This window comes from Galleria mellonella, unplaced genomic scaffold, assembly GCF_026898425.1.
Source record: "Galleria mellonella isolate WM207_F2 unplaced genomic scaffold, CSIRO_AGI_GalMel_v1 utg172, whole genome shotgun sequence".
Classification (NCBI taxonomy): Eukaryota; Metazoa; Arthropoda; class Insecta; order Lepidoptera; family Pyralidae; genus Galleria; species Galleria mellonella.
The window spans coordinates 2,599,738-2,619,650 of NW_026442015.1; the positions used below are offsets into that span (position 1 = coordinate 2,599,738).

Sequence of the window (19,913 nt, forward strand, 5' to 3'; positions counted from 1 at the left end):
TCCTCATAATATTATAGATGAACAAACAGAACAAACAAAGGAAGTAGCAAATGAAATCTGCTACTTACTAATTGACAATGACACATATTTCATCAATACTACCAGCCCACTTGATAGGTAAGCGTGCGTATAGAGCAGTAACTAGTCGCGGAATTTCGCCAACGCCTATTGTTAGCGGGAGCAACACATGTTCAGTATGCAAATACAAATGTTATGCAACGGCTTCAGCCACGGTGAAATGGTATTACATTTAATTGCTATTACACTAAATACTACATTCACAACCCACCCTAGCTTCGTAACTTACATGTTTAAGATTTAGTCACGAAAAACAATTTTTTTAGTGACTTAACGACAAAACGTTGAATTTATTTACGTATATAAAAGTTATAAAGAACGTATTGTACATATAAACATTCCACAAAAAAAGTGTTTCAATGACAATGAATTCCGTATCAAAATCAACTGCGTGGTTTAGAAGAAACAGAGGAAGGAGCAGATGCGGATGACTTTGTTTTTATACTATTTAAGACACTGCAAAAGGTATTTTACTACTATACTTGTATATTAAATGCGTTTAAAAATACAATAAAATGCAAGTGTACAACACTTTTATAAGTACCAAAAAAATTTACTACTTATTAATTCTTCCAAGCAGACAATATTATTAAAATTGAAACATTATAATTTATCAAAAATAAATTAGAAATAACAAGGTTTCGTGATTATGACGAACTGCATTAATGCGCAATATGACTAATTGCGATTATGACAAACTGTTTGCGTATTGTTGAGCTAGGATTATGAGAAACTACGTAAATCTCCTGACTCGACTATATGCTTTGTGATGTGAGGCATACAATCTACTCATGGTAGAGTTTGGTATTGTTGGTTGTTTGAGGAGTTGATGGTTTGACATTGTGTCAGGAATCACTACCTCATCTATCCATCATCACTTATTGATACTCTGCAATTGTATACCAATAGCATAGGCATGCTTCCATTTTCATCTTTCAAGATGAAATCATGTTACCGTGGTTGAATTTGAATGGTAAAAACCTTAAATTCCCAAGAGTGGCAACGCTTACAAAATACCTGTTCCTTGAAGCACAGTATTATTATGTAATACCTATTGATGGAGTTTTTTTTATGTCTATAATAAAGCAGTTATTAACAGTATTTAGTATTTTATAGTAGTTTTACATATAAAAGATCTTATAATGATTTTGTTATGCTCTGTCAGAGAATGGCAATATAGGTTGATGTGCCTGACAATTTGTTGTATTATACATATTTAATATTACATAATTTTACATCCATAAAGAACATTATGGCAGTCTATGAGAGAGTTCTATATTCTATATAACAGTCGACAATTAACGGCTAAAATGATGGTGATAAACATAAATAGGTACTTATAATTTGATGGGCTTGTTCGCCACGCCTTATATACAAAAAAAAAAAATTATACAATTAACAACGCCGAAGACATATTGTAAGATAATATAGCCATTATGACATCTGATCGTAGCTTGGACAATAGCAACTCGATGCCAAATCAATCATCAAGAAATCGATTATTCGAACTCGTTGATGCATGCAGAGAATCCATTATGCGTCGATTATGCTCCACCTATTTGATGATAAATATGTTGACACTGCAATGCAGATATGATGCAGACATTTGTGCAAACTTTAACTGATAGATAACACTTATACGCGTAAACCGGTGGTTCTAAAAGCCTTGAATTAGATATTAAAATTTACCCAACAGTTCCTTATTATTCTTGGAGAGAAGGGGAGGGATTGGTTTAAAAACAAAAATTTTACAAGAGACTTATTAATTACTAGTATTTTTATAATATCTAATTCGTTGATTAATTTCAACCGTAAAGCAGTTATGTTTGCATGGCTGTGTTTCGGTTTGAAGGGTTGGATATGGCGTGAATTTACTGAGTACGGAGGAATAACACCTGAGTCCTCAGGAATGGCAACGCATGGGGGGTTCATGGGCAAAAAAGTATACTCTGTTATGTCCATAGTACTGCTCATGTCTATAGGTTGGGTTAGGTTAGGTTAGGTATAAAAAAAAATTGTAGTGTTCTATATTATTCGGACATGATTTTTACAGAGAAAGTTTGCTAATATTTCATCATGGAGTAGGCAGCATTACGCCAGAAAAATGATATACACTTCAAGTAACATTACAAATTTACGATATGGAAGGGAGGAGGGGGGGAGTGTAAGACAATATTAACTGCAGACGGACTGCCAACGGAAATTGTCGCCGCAACACGCTCTGTTTAGCGTGCAGATGCCGAGACAATGTTTCAGGGTTCCTTGTGCTTTATGCGAATATTTATTAATCTTTCTTCAAATTCTTATCCAACTCACTACTTCCAATCTCTGCATTAGATTAGAAGTATTGACTCTTCACCTTTACCCTTATTCTTTTCAGCTATAAAAAATATTACCTATGAATTTTTAGAGCACAATAAAAAGTACTATACTATATGACCGTGTTGTCCAGTCATAGAATAGGCCACCCCTTCCTTTCCCATGGATATCGTAAAAGGCGACTAAGGGAGAGCGAGGAGTAGACAGCAGTATATTAAAACATCTCCAAATCCCAAATGCGGTTGCCAATCTGCCTGCCAAGCGTGACAACTACTGACAATACCCCCAAGGGCCTCCATATGTTCAGCAATGGACAGTTATAAGCTGATATGACGACGATAATTATACTTTTTGAATAGATAAATCAGAAAATAGGGTGCACTAACCCTAATATGTGTACTTCATGCCTCATAAACCCTTATCCACCTTATTCCGTTCCCTTTAATTCAAATTCTTGAGGTAATTAAAAAGCAGTAAAATCATGGTATGACAACTAGAAAACTTAAATAAATGCCATTCAATTACACCAATGGCCAAGAACAAAGCGTATCCTAGTTGAAGGATACGCTTTGTTCTTGAATGAGAAACCAGACATCTATGATCTGAGAACATATCACAATCCAGAATTTTTAATCCCGAGTCTATTTAGAAAAGCCCATCGCTCTTTCCGCGGGATTTCGTTTATGCAAAGTAACGTTCTTACCACTGCACACGGTGATGGTCGGATTTGGAATAAAATTAAAGTTATCTTTATTTAAATTATTTCTATTTCAGAATAATAGATAAGAGAACCCACAACTAACTCCTCGACTTGCGGCTTTACTATTTTTTGTACGCAGTTTCTCACGCGCCAATTTATAGCACACTCTGAATACCAATGAACCCGTATAAAAACTACTTACATGAGTAACTTATAATCATTGCGGTGATGATGGAAATTCCAGATTAGAATAAGCTTACTTTACTACAATGGTCATAGGCATACCGTCGGTTGCCAGCCAAAAACTTTTAACTAACATGGACAAAGATTTACAGGTATCAATGAAATCAAAAAGAAAAGAAAGTAAAGAAAAAAGTAATTTAATAAATCAGAAAGTAAATTAATAAATTCACAATATATTGATGTAAAAATTATTCCTCTACATAACATAGATAGAGAAACAGGAAAGTTAAAAAATATATCTACAGCTATTTTATAAATGCCAGTTAGGAGATATTAGTGGTTAACCGTCGATATTCTGTAACCGCAGGAATGCTTAAAGCCCAGTCAGTGGCCTATAGAATATTCAACAACCTCTTATCATTGTCGACCTTTACCTGTTTTTGCATAATATAAAAATATATACAAAAAATATATGCATAATATATACAAAAAATGTCTTTCCTTATAACTGAAAGTGTTTATTGCGATTATCGTATATATTATAAAGTTTAAAAAAGGTAAGTGCCAAAACGAGAGTAAACTTTTCGTTAAAAAAAAGAGTTATCAAAGTCTATTCAATTAGTAATAAACATAAGAGAAACATAAAAAAAATTCAAAAAATTGTGGAATTGAGAGATACCTTCGTAGGTGAATTGAGATAATTATTATATTTCCTTTCTTCAAGTCAAAAGAAAGGCCCGTCCAATATTTTACTATTTTTTTTTTTTGCATTATTTTGATACGTATTTTAGAAATAGATACTTCATGTTTATCAAGACAATGAATTGCGTACTTCAAACAAAGGGATCTGGGTCGCTAAAGATAAGTAAATTTCCGTGGTAAAACAAGGGCCTAGCTATATGTTCAGGGCCATTTTATATATTTGTATGGGTCATACACACAAGCTCGGGTTAAGTTAGTAAGCTCCGGACCATCCAGATCAGTAGTCCCATCAGGGAGATACGATTCGTTACTCATGTTCACATATATCTGGTAATTCAATATAAGTGCGCAGTGTCCTTATTTAATACATAAGAATTAGCAATTATTGACAACAAGTCTTTTTTATTCATTTTTGTGACAAAACCAACAGATTATCAACAGATTATACTTATAGATTAGACATATTTACGACAAAGCTATTAACACAGTCGGACAAAACATCTAATATTTAAAATTTATATTTTAATCATTTAAAAATTATTGTGAATTACTTCGTGCTTCGAAAAAGACTTACACTAACTATCAATTACAAATTACAATTAACTAAACAAGTCCTCTAAAAGAACAAGGTTCAAGTGGGGGCATCGGGGCGAACCCCTTTGCTCCGGAATCATCACCAAAAACGACTAGCCCCGGGTCTCTAGCATCAATGCCTTTTGATGGCTTCGTGAGATTCAATGGGGGAGCAGGTCGTACATAACAAAGGGAGCATTACTAACTCCTGACACCAGAAAAAACCACTCATGAGTAATAGTTGTATGACAAAATAGTTTTTTTTTTCTCTTGGAACTTTAATGGCTCATATAATCATTATGAAACTTAACGTAAAGGTAAGTATTTGACATTGAGAAGGATTGATGATTCCCTTTAGACTAGAACTTTTGATCCCGTTCAATCAATATCATCCAATCACGTGACGAAATATCAGGCACAGCTAGGTACTTTTTCAAAGGTTAAAATAGCTACCGTAATTTCTTACATAAGAGGAATTAAGATCTTAAAAACTTATAGTCCTTTGAAGTGGCAACATTTGAGAGATGACATGGCCGAGACAGTACAAATTGATGTTCATATCTACAGGCGACAGTTACCAGTATCCGTCATTGAGGAATCAGCGTGTGTGCCATTCTTAGTAAAATAATAAAAATCAACAAAATTTTGGATACAATTAAAAATAGGAATAGTCAGACAATATATGTACCTATGAACAACATAAAAATTACCTATACATATTGTGACGTCAATAGCTCGCCTTCGTTACGTGTACTGAGTACAATTGGAAGAAATAATAAATAACAGAGAATATCTGTACAGAGGCGAGTCACACAAAACTAGCACCAGTATAATTTATTACTATATATATATATATATATATATATATTTACTTTACTTTTTATAAATTATAAATTTTCTACATATATTTTAATTTTTATGTTTTTCTTTTTGTATGTTTTGATTGTTATATTTTTATATGTTATCCGTGCACGTTGTAATACAATTGTACCTCTATGGGCTAAGTACCTGATAATAAAGAATTATTATTATTATTATTATTATTATAATGACCTACATATGCCACCTATTTTTGAGGCAATGGACAAAAATATAAAGTACTCGTGGACATATGGTTTGATGAATGACCGGCGCGCCTCAGGACTCAAACTCTGAATATGCTGAGTCAAAATCACCTATTAAAACTGTATTCGAATATTCATCGAGAATCGATTAACTCGAACAAATCGCCCAAATCGATTGTTCACGGACAATTTGTTGCAGTTTTATTGTGCGGGTCGGTGGGTCGTGCTCTAGTAAGTAATAATTGCTATTAGCGGTACACGATTTGTTTTATTTTAATATTTATCAAAGGGTTATTACATAAATAAACACACATGTACTATAAATTATCTAGACTAATATTATAAAGAAGAAAGATTTTATTTTTTGTACATGTGTTTGTAGTATATTACCCCAAAACTACCTAAACGATCTAAAAAAAATTTCACCTATAGAAAACTATATTAACAGCGGATAACATAGACGGTTTTTTTTTTAATTAAAATATTAAAAAAAAGGCCGTTAAAGCTGGGATGTACTACGAGTAAGTAATCAAATAAAAAAGGAAAAAGATTTAGCAAAGGGATAATTTGTACCAAGTCGTATCGTCGTCTAAAAAGCTTACTAACGTGCAGTATATCAGTCTGAAAGGTAATGAAATTACCTAGTGTGTAGTGAGTGTGACTCAAGATCTTCATGTCACAAGGGTCAGTAACGCGCGAATGATGCCTCTGCTGTTGCAAGCAACTTAACTCTTTATTTTCGTTCGTGACTAAGTCTGGTTGGCAAACGGCCAATCCGGATTAAAGTCTTTATTACACTATTTTATTACATTATAAAACTTATTTAGTATGTAAATACGATTCTAAATTGCAGTAACAATTTTGCACTTAAGTTACTCATATGTTCTGATACTACCTAACCTAATTAAATGATGGCGAGCGAATGTAATTGACATTGTTTGAAAGATTAAACTGATTGATTGAATAGATTTGAATTCGTTCGATTTCATAATGTCTCTGGCTATCCCATCAGACAATACACTCCTGCCTGACCATGTATATAGGCATATGTTATATTTTTTTTATTATTATGAATAAAAATAGAACTGGCAACCCCGCTTGCGTTGTTAGTATACGAGGTCTGTCCGGAAAGTTCGTATAAAAGTGTTCTGGAATGCGAGAAAGAGGAGTGGGGAGGCCAGGTAAGCGCAGGACCCCTTCCTTATGTCCCTAACAATGCTTCAGTTCTGGTCTGACCGCCGTGCGGTGCGAACTGGCTTGTCACGCCATCTGTGAAGTTACCTCTTAACGAAACCCCGTCGGCATGGAGCCCGCTTCCGTTGAAGAGCAGCGCGTCGTAATCAAGTTTCTCTCGAAACTCGGCAAGAATGGCCGTGAAATTTTTGCCGATCTCAGAACAGTTTATGGGGATGATGCTGTGAAGGAACCAACCGTCCACAAGTGGCTAAAAAGATTCAGAGAGGGCCGAGAAAGAGTTCGATGTTCGGGGGATTGTCCATCAAGAATTCGTCCCTCCAGGCCAGACAGTTGATGGAAAATTCTACGTCGATGTGCTCAGACGCCTCAAAGCTCGTGTGGCACGAGTTCGTCCAGAATTGGCGCGAGAGGGGCGTTGGATTCTTCACCACGACAATGCCCCTGCCCACACCTCTCTTGTTGTCCGTGAGTTTTTGAGTAAAAATTCCATTACGGTGACCGAACACCCCCCTATTCGCCGGATTTGGCCCCGTGTGACTTCTTCTTGTTCCCAAAAACCAAATGGGTACTTCGGGGGCGGCATTTGGGGGACATAAATGAGATAAAAAAAGCTACGACGGGGCAGCTGAGAAACCTACAACCAGAGGACTTTCAAGGAGCCTTCTCACAGTGGAAACGGCGTTGGCACAAGTGCATTATGTCACAGGGGGAGTACTTTGAAGGGGATAAAATTGATTTACCTGAATAATTGTAAAATAAAATTTTTAAAAAACTTTTATACGTACTTTCCGAACAAACCTCGTACGCTGGCGTTAAGAGACGATTGATAAGGATGAAAGCAGCGGGTCTACCATAAAATGAAATTCCGAAAGTTCGGACTCAATTTCGTGTTTTTGTTTATACCAAAATCGGACCAATAAATGGAGTTTAACATTTCGTTCGTCATACATCCTATCATAAAAGTCCAAATATTTTAACATTTTTAATATTTCCAAACTATTATGTAATTTTAACATCAAATTTGTGTTTCGTTTGGCTCCAAAATTTCAGAAAACACTTCATGGTAGGCCCTCTGATCAATTTGCTTATCGTGATAAATTCAACAAAAAATAGACTCAGTAGTTGCCAAGGATAAGCACGTGGAAGTCGACCTGATAGAGTATATTGCTAACAATGGGGTTGTTAGACCCATTACTGACAATCCCTTTTCCCCATTATAATTTAATTATTAGTCTTCTCGATGATCTTTCTTTAAAATCATTAATTATATATAAACCAACTGTTTTCCGCAACATCGTCCGCGACGCAGTTTTGTCTGCAGACAACGTCTCGAGACACAGAAAACATACGAACTACTTTTATAAATCATACCAAATGCCAAGGAGCATGACCTAACCACGCCCAATACCGATGAAGTTACAGAGGTCGTTGCTCTTAAAACTGATGCATGGACAAGTTTCAATAACCTTAATTTCTATCTCTAATTGAGGTTATTAATAGGTAGAACATCGGGCTCATCGTAATACCACTAAAGGAAGATTTTTACTAAAGTTGTCTGCTTGGGCATCTCTGTCTCACTCGTGTTTCAGCCGTGAAACAACTGTGCTTACATGGCTGTTGTATCGGCTTGAGGACAGACTTTAGCTGCTTCAGAGTACGTAGATATAACACTTTAGGAATAGCAATATAGGAATAACATGAACGCGCAGTATATACGTCTGACATACGATGTCTACTTTTTCATGCCTTTATTTCTTTTCTTCTTTAAGCTTAATCTTTAAGTGACAGCGGTGGTTACCACTTTCCATTGAATGAAGCGTCGACTCGTTTGCCATTCTACCTAAGTTGCATAAAAAACCACAATTTGACATTGACCTACAGACGACCTCAGCCGAATTTTGTGGACGCGGCAAATCCCAGGCATAATAGACCTGCTATAGGGTATAAAGTTCCCTGAATAATAGCGTCATAGTAAATGATTACTAGGTGTAGGTGGTACGGACAGGTACGAAAATTTAAGCGTTTTAGGGGCCAACATGTTTCTTGAGAATGCTACAACTGACTTTAATTATATTATTGACAAAACAAAACTCCAATATTTAAATACAACGATATCTACTGATAACATTAAAAAAATACAAGCGAATAAATAACAATTCGTTGACAAATTTTAAAATAAATTTCGCTTAAGGGCCGTTTATTAAATAAGTCCTTAATAAGCAGTACATTTATTATCCTATTTCAAATAGGCTTACAGTACAGTTGTTGCAGATTTGAAATCGTAAACTTCATGAAAAATGATGAAAGCTGTCAGTAGTCGAGTGAAATATGAACGTAAACATGTTAGCCGTCATAACTTAACTAATAACTTAGATGGTGGTAACTTGTGACTCACCTGGATACCACTACTATCCTGTTAAATTACTGATATGACGCATACATGGTTGTCTGTGTGAAGAGTGAAACAACCAGTCATTGATTAGCAATACTGATTGCAGTTAGTTTTACTTCAAATCTACGAAAATAACGTACCTACGTACGGTTGCCAAGTAATTACTTCGATGTTTAAAATAAAAAAGAACTATGAAAACTATTCATGTGATTGTACCCACATGCAATAAATTATTTATAGTACTACTTCTTGTCTATCCATTTATACATTCATCAGAATTTTTATATTTATTGCTATGACGTTCATCGCGTTGTGCATGACGATAATATTAGATGAAAGACGATAGTCACCACTTTTGATTGATCAGTAGTATAAAAAGTCAATTTAAAAATCAAATAAAACAAAAATGCAGATAAAATATTTAAATATCTTATGATTTATTAACTTCAATGAAGTCAAATTTGGCAATTTTACTTGGCCATTACCTATAGAAAAAGCAAATCGAATGCCTAAGACCATTATTTTTACATACATACATTTATTTGTTTCATTTTCATGCCTCTTTAATTTTAGATTTACTCCAATTTACAGATTTAGCACACTGAACCTTCCACGTATAAGTCATTTCGCACTTGACCTCCCGCGTTATATTGCTGTCACTGACCTTTATTCCATTGACTCGGGCCAACTTTTTTGTAACCAAAAACATGTTTTCACATATTGAATCGATCTATTTTTGACTTTATTACTAGTAGACCTAGATTGAAATAAGGATAAACTTAGTAGGAAACGTATCAGGATTTTCTTGTATTGAAGGGCCTGCTTGTTGAAGATCCGTGCACTAGCGTGAACTTTCGAACAATGTTCTATATTTTTTATTGTATATTTATTGCATAGTCAATAAACAATCTTACTAAGTCTTTTTTTTTTAATGAATACTCTTAAATCCAAAGATTATGGACGTGTTTGCTTAGAATCAAAATAATAGTTTAAGAAGGTACTGTACTCTCAACACATCACTACAATATTCTAAAGAAAATTAATCCAATTTCACACAAAGTTCTTTACCGAGTAAACGAAAAAAAACTGAATAACAACAGCTCGTGCTGTACATAATTAATAAAGCATGACAAAAAATATTTCGTTTGATATCGACAGACAATAAAAGATTTACAATATTTAACATATTATCTAAATCAGTCGAGAGAACAATGCTCAGGTTACATGTGAGAATATAAGAGAAAGTAAATAAAACAAAAAAAGAAAGATCTAGAAATTACCATTAAAATGTTCCGTTTACATCAGTTTAGGCCTAATACTGTACGTTTGTGGCAACGAATAAACATTCTAAGCAGCGAGCGCAATGTACTAAACGCCGACACAAAGACAGGATGCTGGCCGATGAATTCTTAATGCAACCGATGTTGCTATTCGTATGCGATTGTTATCCATACACGAATCGAACCAGTACTATACTTACTAACAACAGTATCGTAAGATAATTTATTGTATGTACGAGTACAATACAGGTATCATTTGCGGTAAAAAATTTCAACTGCATTTAAAATTTCCTTTCACAAACAGATTCTGCGAAAGAAAATGACTAGTAATTTCAATATATTTTTTTTTATTTTATAGTCAAGTAAACGTATCATGGACGACTATATACGATTTTATATACACATTAGATTAAAAATATTTTAATTTAATACGCAGAATACAGTGTATTAATAATCGAAGTAGATTTTGCTAAAGAAAAACAATCGCTTCATTTGTGACATAATTAATATGATACCGATCGTTGAAATGTATAGCTATCAGTAGACTTCGCTTCACAACAAGTACATTTTTTATCCGCAAAGAAATATCATATGAGACCAACACAAAACCGTATCGATTGCAAAAAAATTAATCAAAATCGGTTTCGCAAACATATAATTAAATTAACAATGACGTATTGAAATAACATAATAAAATAATGCAAATAAAAATAGTATTAAGGACATTAGGTCCTTAATTCTGTTATAATTTACATACGTACATAATTTACATACGTACATAATTTACATACATGTATGGCGAAACATGTACTTATGCTTTTTATATGTCACCCCTTGTATCTCATGTTTCAAGAGAATGATAAATAAATAAATCACGAAACAAATATAAATAAAAAACACACCGGCGTATTGAGAACCATGTCCTTTCAGAAACCAACACAAATAAATTGCAAATTCACGACGTGAGTATAAAAACTCGCAACTTTAGTAAATGAACATTGTAACTTCACTGTTCATATTCGTATTCGTACATTTAGTTTATTTACAATCAAATAGACGAAACACGTTTGTATCAATACTAGCTTTTGGTGAAACCATGTAAATGTTGATTGCGCAAGTGAAAGTTTTTTGTTTTGTCTGTATATCTCTGGTGGATAATGTCAATCAATGTAATTGTTAATATGTTATTAAATTACAATAGCCCTATAGGCAATATTTTAATTGAAATAAAATAAAATTCATTACTTACCAATAGGCATGGGTAATATGAATACCGATTCCATGTTGGGTTCTGGACATTAATTTTTTTTTTATACGACTTAGAATGGCAAACAAGCTGACGGCCCACCTGATGGAAAGTGGTAACCGTCGCCTATAGACATGAGCAGTACCATGGACATAACAGTACACACACATACTGTTTCGCCCATGATACCCCCCATGCGTTGCCATTCCTGAAGACTCAGGTGTTATTCCTCTGTACCCTGTAAATTTACGCCATATCCCACCCTTCAAACCGCACAGCCATGCAAACACAACTGCTTCACGGTAGAAACACGAATGGGACAGAGGTACCCAAGCAATCGACTTTTGTACAAAGTCTCCCTCTGGTAAAGGAAAACAGGTCATCACCTATTTCGATATCGCCCATATCGGTCAAATATCTATTTTCGAATATGTTATAAGTCTGTTATCCAATATTATTTTTTGCATACTTTTAACATATTCGTTACTGGACATGAATATTATAACCAAAATATATAGATATTGCTATATATTATCCACTCCTACTTACCAAATACGTTTTGGTAATAAAAGAATTACTACAATCATGAAAAAAGAAGCAAAGAAATTTTCGTACACATTGGTATAAGCATATTTTTATTCAAAATGTGGAATCATATATCTACAACCAAATTGTGTTTTCTAAAGAAAAATAAGAACTTTGATAGTCACTAAATATATAGGATCAACTCACGAGTTAATCTTATAAATTTTTAAAACAGTTCCCATAATCGATTCAGAAGATATAACACACACAAAAAAAAAATACTCTTCAAAATAAGAACCTCTTCTTTATGAAAGTTAAGACGCACAAAAACAAAAGTTGTGAAATTTACTTAGATATGGATTACTCTTTATTACGATCAATCAATTTGTTCCTATAAGACAACAAAATTATGTTACACAACCAAAGCCATGGGACAAAGAATTGATAATAATAAATGATTGCTGACTCATAAAGACCAGTTTAGTTCCGTCGCTTTTATGACATTCATAAAAGGCACCATTTTTCATTTTCAGCCAATAATTACACAACAATGCGATGTTTGTAGCCTAAAAACATCAATATCAAAATATTTCTCCGCTTTCATTTCAAATAACACCGCAATGGAAATTAGTTCCACTGTGACGGTAAAAGACTGAAAAATCTATCCTTTAACCCAACGGTGTAGAGACTATTATAGTGCTAGACTATGTACCGGTTGATAAATCACACAAATTACTCGGTTTCCTGTACAATGAGCTAAATACAAAAACAGTGTTAGTTGTATGCAAATCTTTTAAGAAAATAAACACGAATATACATTTGTCAAATGAATCAAAATGGAGAAGGTATATTTATAAATAGATTTCTGAGGTAAGTGCCGAATACATACTTCTAAATTCCAATACCACTATCAACTAACAAAATGTGTTTAGTAATTCTCATTTCTCTTTAACAAAGGGATTTTTACTACTATTCAATAAATAAATTTTTACAAGAACATCAGCCATGATTCTTTTATCTATTATCAAATCATCATACAACTTAAAATACAAACACACATACAATTTAAAGTACACTTTGATCCACAAGATAGCGACTTTAACGTTTCGTACACACGTTACATTGAAAAAATTGGAATTTACACACTTCTTTTGGGAGTATTGTTGATATTATTTTGTAATTATATTAATTTTATGTATATATTAATTATATGTACAAAAATGTTCAATACCACATCCACTTAATTTCCAAACTACAGTGTATACATGGGTCTTCCTGGCTTACAGCCTTTACAATGGGATTCGCAATGGTTCCGTAACTTGTTGTGTAACAAATAGCAATTAGTTATCTTACTTCATGTACAGTGTTGCGTTTTGCCGTCTCTTCACTAAAAGGTATCTTAAAACATACATTTCAAAATGCAAGCAAACAGCGTGGGAATTCATACCATGAACGAACAACTACAAGATTTTTACATCTGTCTCTGAGATATTTTTTTATACCAAAGAGAAGCATACAGCCCGTCTGATAGAAAACATGCTATGGCCTATAGATACCAGAAATACCAAGGACATTGAGTGAACCCTTTTCTTGTGCGCGTTGCCGACCCTGAGGAAACTTCCTTACCGGATATTTTTAACCATATACTGAATTCGGACGGCCCGAAGCTTGGAAGCCTCTGACCCGGAGATGTGTAATTAACTCTTTTTATCACCACTTTGACATTGGAAAATACTAACATCTGACCATAATATAAGGACGAAATTCCCTCAACAAAATTGAGACATGTTTCCCACGAAGAAGCGATTTCGTGTGTCAGTATGTTTGTAGGTAACGATCTACGTAACTACGGGAGTTGGGAACCGTTATTTGCAAATAGTTTGTACGAAGTGTGAAGTAATTAACAAAAACGATGCGATTGTGAAGAAGCTTTAAAGTTAAGTAGAAAACACGACGCAATAATTGTTAACTCAGAGAAGTATAAGACTTACAGATCCGTAGCCAAATTACCAAAATGTTTCGTCTTACTTATCTGTCTAAACGTAAGTTACGCTCAATGTTAATATTTCTTTACAGACATATGAAATCAAAATCTTGAGAAAAGATATAGGATTAGATTCTTTAGAGTAGTTTCTCAACATCTTCATTTCCTTTATTTTTTTCACATTTATACATTTTTTCATAGAGGTTCAACGTTTTCCTCTAAAAAGTTTCTAATTTAGACACTACAAGTATGTAGCATTTTATCTATGATAAATGCGGCAAGAGCACCCTCGACTGACTTGCTCAGTTACTTCTTCCTTGTACCTGTAAATCTGCTAACATAGTCCTCTATCAATCACTCTCTTAACAAAGAAATAGTTATAAATACGTTAGCTAACTAATGATACAGATTTGTGTTACTCCTTTGGGTAGATGTCACCGTGTTACTTATTTCTACTGTGGAGCAACAGCACATGCATTGGATTTTGAAATAAAATTCTTAGCTATATGCCGACCGTGCCGTTGTAGCAACGTAACACTCGACCGTTCCACGTTAAAACCATCACGCAGAGCATATCCAAATCAAACATACCCAATGGAAAGGTATAGACAGCCGTCTCTCACATATTTGCTATTACCACAGACCGAAGATTTCTTATTAATACATCTAGAACCATGGCTATCACTATTACATAATGAAACATCTACTTACGCTCATATGTACAAGTACCGTGCGCGGTGCGTACTTTTTTCGAAAGGTCATATTTGAGTAGCAAATAGAGACAGGAACAGGGAGTGGTCAATGGCTACCAGCCATACTGTATCAAGTTGTATTACTAAAGAGTACATAGAATCAAGAATTAATAGATATTTTTTATATCATCTACGAATGGACTCGTTGCTAACAACCAAGGTGGTAATAAAAGACTTTGAATATAATTAATCTACCAATAATTACAGTTCATGGCAATTAATTTAGTACCTTCTAAGGTAAGGATACTTTTATTTATTGTACGAAAAAATTCATAGACACTTATAAATTATTTGAATGGATCGACTTGACATCAATACTGTTGTAGGGATCTAGTTTCACCGACAGCAAATAGCGAATTACAAAGATAAACTAATAATGTACGCTTTTCGCAGAGTAATAAAAATGTTAAGCTTTATATTACCTAAAGTGTCTTATCAACTATGGCAGCAGCAAGCTGTATATAAAATTACAGTACACTTCCATATTCAAAAACCGCGGATTGAGCCTCGTGACTTGTAACACATCTGGGGTCATTCGTACCGACTTTAAGCACCAATTCTCTCCAAATTGTTAGTCATAAATACGTATGTATCTCTGTACACATATGAGTGAGATAGTGGAATGTAAACACTGACTCGTGTTCGCACTGATACCCCACTTTCGGATTTGAGATTAAACAACTCCGTTTTATTTACTCTGAAATCTGGGGTGCCTCTTTGCCAATTTACATTTCGTTATTCTGGAAGTTCATATTTAGAATGAAATAAATATAGTCCCATTTTTGTATTTCATTTTTTGGAAAATAAGGACTATAAATAGTTTTTATTTATATAGATCTATAGAAAACACAGTAAACGTGTAATAACTTTGTGTGTGACAATTATATTATATTTTTAAATGCCTCTCTATATCTCGCTCGTTGTGGTCTGTACGACCAGTCCCTAAATGAGAGACCCGTTGGTACGGTAAAACTGAAGGCCACATGGGTTTGTATTCTTAATACCATGAAACCATAAATTCGTCAAGGTGAAGCGCACGTTATAGGTACAAGTTGTTAATTCAACGCTAATAAACAGAAGCCATACAAATTATTTATTTACCAAATTATGTTAAGTCTTAGTTCCTAAACAGTATCACGTTTCTATACACGTCGTGGTTCAGCAGTTAAGTACTGCTACCTTAATTCATAGAAGGTCGTAATTTTAATTTTAATTGCCTACTAAAAACTTTTAAATTTTATTATTTAAGTTTCGTACCTGGGTCTGTATGAGAAATTGGTTTATATAAAAAGTAATTGACAAGAATATTATTTTACATTATAAAAATATCTGTATATAATAATATCTCATTATCAGACAGTCATCAATCTGTCAAATTCTCAATCAAATGTGACAATCACACAACAAAATATATGCTTATGACTATAATTGTAAATGGAGTAATCAGAAGCATTTTCGTTTTGAGTATTCAAAAGCTCTATTTATTTACATATGTATAATTAATACTAGCTTTTAGGAAGTACCCACTTTTAAACAGCATATCAAGATAAAAGAAACATCAGATTTTAAGTTAAAACACTCAGAAACATAATAGTGAAAACAGTAGTAATACTGGAACAAACATACAAACTGCCAAATTTCTAATCATTATTGTTTTGACATCTATTGATCTTCTTATTAATTATTTTTTCTTAAATATCTTCCATATACAGTCATTGTCTAGATTGACAAGGTCAAACTAGTATTATTATTGAAAGATTTATTGCCAACTGGATGTATACTGTGGCGTCCCACACGTGATTTAGGATAAAAAGTTACTTAGGATATTGTATATATATTTGTGTATTAAATTTAATTCAACGCCATTTACTGTTTATACATAAATGCGTAATAAACATCTAAATATTATTACAAACTTTCACATTTATTATTATCATTAATGGGATTATAAATTTTAATAAAGTATGGGTGTAATTGCCGGAACTAAATGTAAAAAATGTAATGTAAATTAACCTGATATGATAGTCAGCTTTGACTGATAAGAAAGTGGCCTGTTATCTATTTATAGGTATAAAATGTGACGCAATAATATTTACTTTAGGATGACGCATTTATTGTATTCAGTTGTTTATTTAATTAATTTTTTTTTACATATTAGGGCTTAGGGCTAATTACGATGTACGTAGACTATGTCATTACAGTGACGTAATACTTTTTTTTTAAAAGGCAATGGCCTCACCTTCACTACCAGTATAAGCTGGTGGCAGGGCACCAGAAAGGTGACAGGTAAGGATGAAAGCTAGATAAAATCCAACCATGTATTAGGAACCGCATCAAGGTCAACCTGATAAGGTATGTTGATATCAAGAAAGCTATTAGGTAGAGTCCATTATTAACAATTCCTTTCCACACAGTGACAAGATATTACACTTTGATCTTATTGAAACGGCTGAGAAGCAATAAAATGACATGAATCTATCTACTAATCACACCTACATTTTGCAGAATATCGTAGAATCCTATGTAGCAGAGGGCGAGTTGTACCAGAGGGAGACTATATTCAAAAATCGTTTGCTTGGGTACCACTGTCCCATTCGTGTTTCAACCGTAAGGCAGTTGTGTTTGCATGGCTGTGTTTCGGTTTGAAGGGTGGGATATAGTGTGAATTTACAGGGTACAGAGGAATAACCTCAAGAATGACAATGCATGGGGATGTCATAAGCAAAACAGTATACTCTATTATGTCCATGGTACTGCTCATGTCTATAGGCGACGATTACCACTTTCCATCAGGTGGGCCATCAGCTTGTTTGCCATTCTAAATTATATAAAAAAAAAAAATAAGCCTGCCACTATCATCAGACAATTTGCAATTTTATTAATATTTTTTAGCTCTAAAGCCCATAATTAATAAACCACTTTGAAAATTTTTATTATATCTAAAATATAGATTGGTTTCATAGAAAATGTAACAATTTAGTAGTTTATTTTTTAAATCGGGATGGTTGGTCTTATATTATGGTTTTGACTTAATTGAAGTTGCTGTCATGCTTTTATATGGTATAGGTTATGTACCTAAAGGGTATAAAGGAACCCTCATGGTGCAACTTTGTCTATCTATTCATCCATTTATCACAGCATTATATCTTGGTAGTATCTGAAGCAAAATATCTAAAATTATTACAATTAATAAGGGTATATGTGAATATAACAAGAAAAATAAAATGACAACAAACTTAGTTACAGCTTTTTTTTACTACAATTAGGCTTGGGCCTAACAAAATTCTTTTTAATTAGGGCATAAAAAGATATTTATTTCACATGAAAAATGTAATGAAGATATTTTTATTTCATATTTATATATAACACTCTCAGTTTATGTCATGTTTAAGTTAACTCGCAACTGACAGTTTTTATTTTTGTGGATCAAAATTTTAAATGATTTGCGAAACCTTCAAATATTTCATAAATCTATTTTAGCTATTTAAGTGTTTTGTCCTTTTTTTCAGTTAATTTCACAAATTGAAACTAAGTGAGAGAACACTAGTTAAATTATTAGAAAGATTTCTATAAGTAAAATAATATGATAGAAGATTTAATAAAATCCTCAGTTTAGATAAAATCCCTAAATTGAGCCTATATTGTGTTAATTTAAATATATCATGCATGAATAACAAGGAAACTATAGTTATGAACTTTATAAATAATACCTAAAGTTATGACAGGAAAAGTTGTCAGACCTTCAATAAAACTGGTTATTGCAATACAAAAATGACTCTTAATAATTGCTGAAAGTAATAATATATTAAAGAATTCAATTAGACGAAATCTTTTTTTTTTTTTTATTAATTTTATTAAATGTTTTAAATTACTTAACTCCAATCACATAATCTACCTTACAGAAATCTTCTCAGATAAATAACATTTATTTTCGGAAATGAAACAAGTTTATACCAGACTTAAAAAAATCGTAACTAAGATCATCGAAATCTTAAGACAGCTAAGTCTCCCTTCTTCATATAATTATCCCATCTTCATAATTAAACCAAACAAATGCTTCATAATACAAAGATGATTTTGGTAAAAACTTTCACCGGTTCTGCTGCAACAGAGCGATAGTAATCTAATGATATTGTCTCAGGCTACCTATAATATTCGAGCATGGTAGGTACACAATAAGTCAATAAAAATAATTGCATTCCATTTAAAAAAAAAGGCACTTACCATATGTTATTATGCATTTCCTAAGGCCAGCGCTGCAACGAATTCACTACACACAGGTATTATTATGATAAGAAATCACGGTAATATGTAAATAACATGGGTCACTTGTCCAAGCATATTCCGGGACGATTTTAACACAAAAAAGTCACTGCCACATTAACATTCAATGTACGGCTTTCAATATAATTAAAATACATATGCACAACATAAGACAGAAATAATTTGAGCAAATTAAGTTAAAAATACGAGCGTCTACAGAAGTGACACCCTCAATCGGTTGGCAATCTTATGAAATTTATAAAAAAAAATAATTGATTGATTTTATCGTGAAGTTGCAACAATTTCGTTCATTTCAAATCAGTCGTCATTCATAACGAATGAGTGATAGTTATCGTTTAGAAATAAGGTGCATCAAAATTTGTGTAAATAAATAGTCAAAGGATTATTTAAGTTTTTATATATTATGTTTTATTAGAAATCTGCAGGTTAAGAAACAACAATAATTTTATAAAGCAAATTGTTTCAACCGGGTTATATTGCAAGTTATTAGTTGATAACATGTTTACGAGGATTACTAATTTATGAAAAATCTTTTAGTTATTATTCATTTTGTCTGGATTCAGTTTTAATTTAATACATCGTGATTTTATTACATATAACTAAAATTTATTTACTGAACAGTGGATCAGTCAAT

General features: G+C 33.0%; 1 protein-coding gene across 7 annotated transcripts in view; it reads right to left on the reverse strand.

Annotated features, from left to right (window-relative positions):
* LOC113514452 (mitogen-activated protein kinase-binding protein 1) overlaps positions 1-19,553 on the reverse strand; it is a 114,175-nt gene extending 94,622 nt beyond the window's left edge. For 3 of the 7 annotated variants that reach the window (XM_052893114.1, XM_052893113.1, XM_052893115.1), the window contains exon 1: positions 19,220-19,523. The gene's annotated coding sequence lies outside the window, so the exon portion shown is untranslated. Of the gene's footprint in view, positions 1-19,219 lie in introns of all 7 variants that reach the window. The other 4 variants (XM_052893111.1, XM_052893112.1, XM_052893110.1 and 1 more) reach the window with 3 other exon arrangements.
* Between the last annotated feature and the right edge of the window lie 360 nt (positions 19,554-19,913).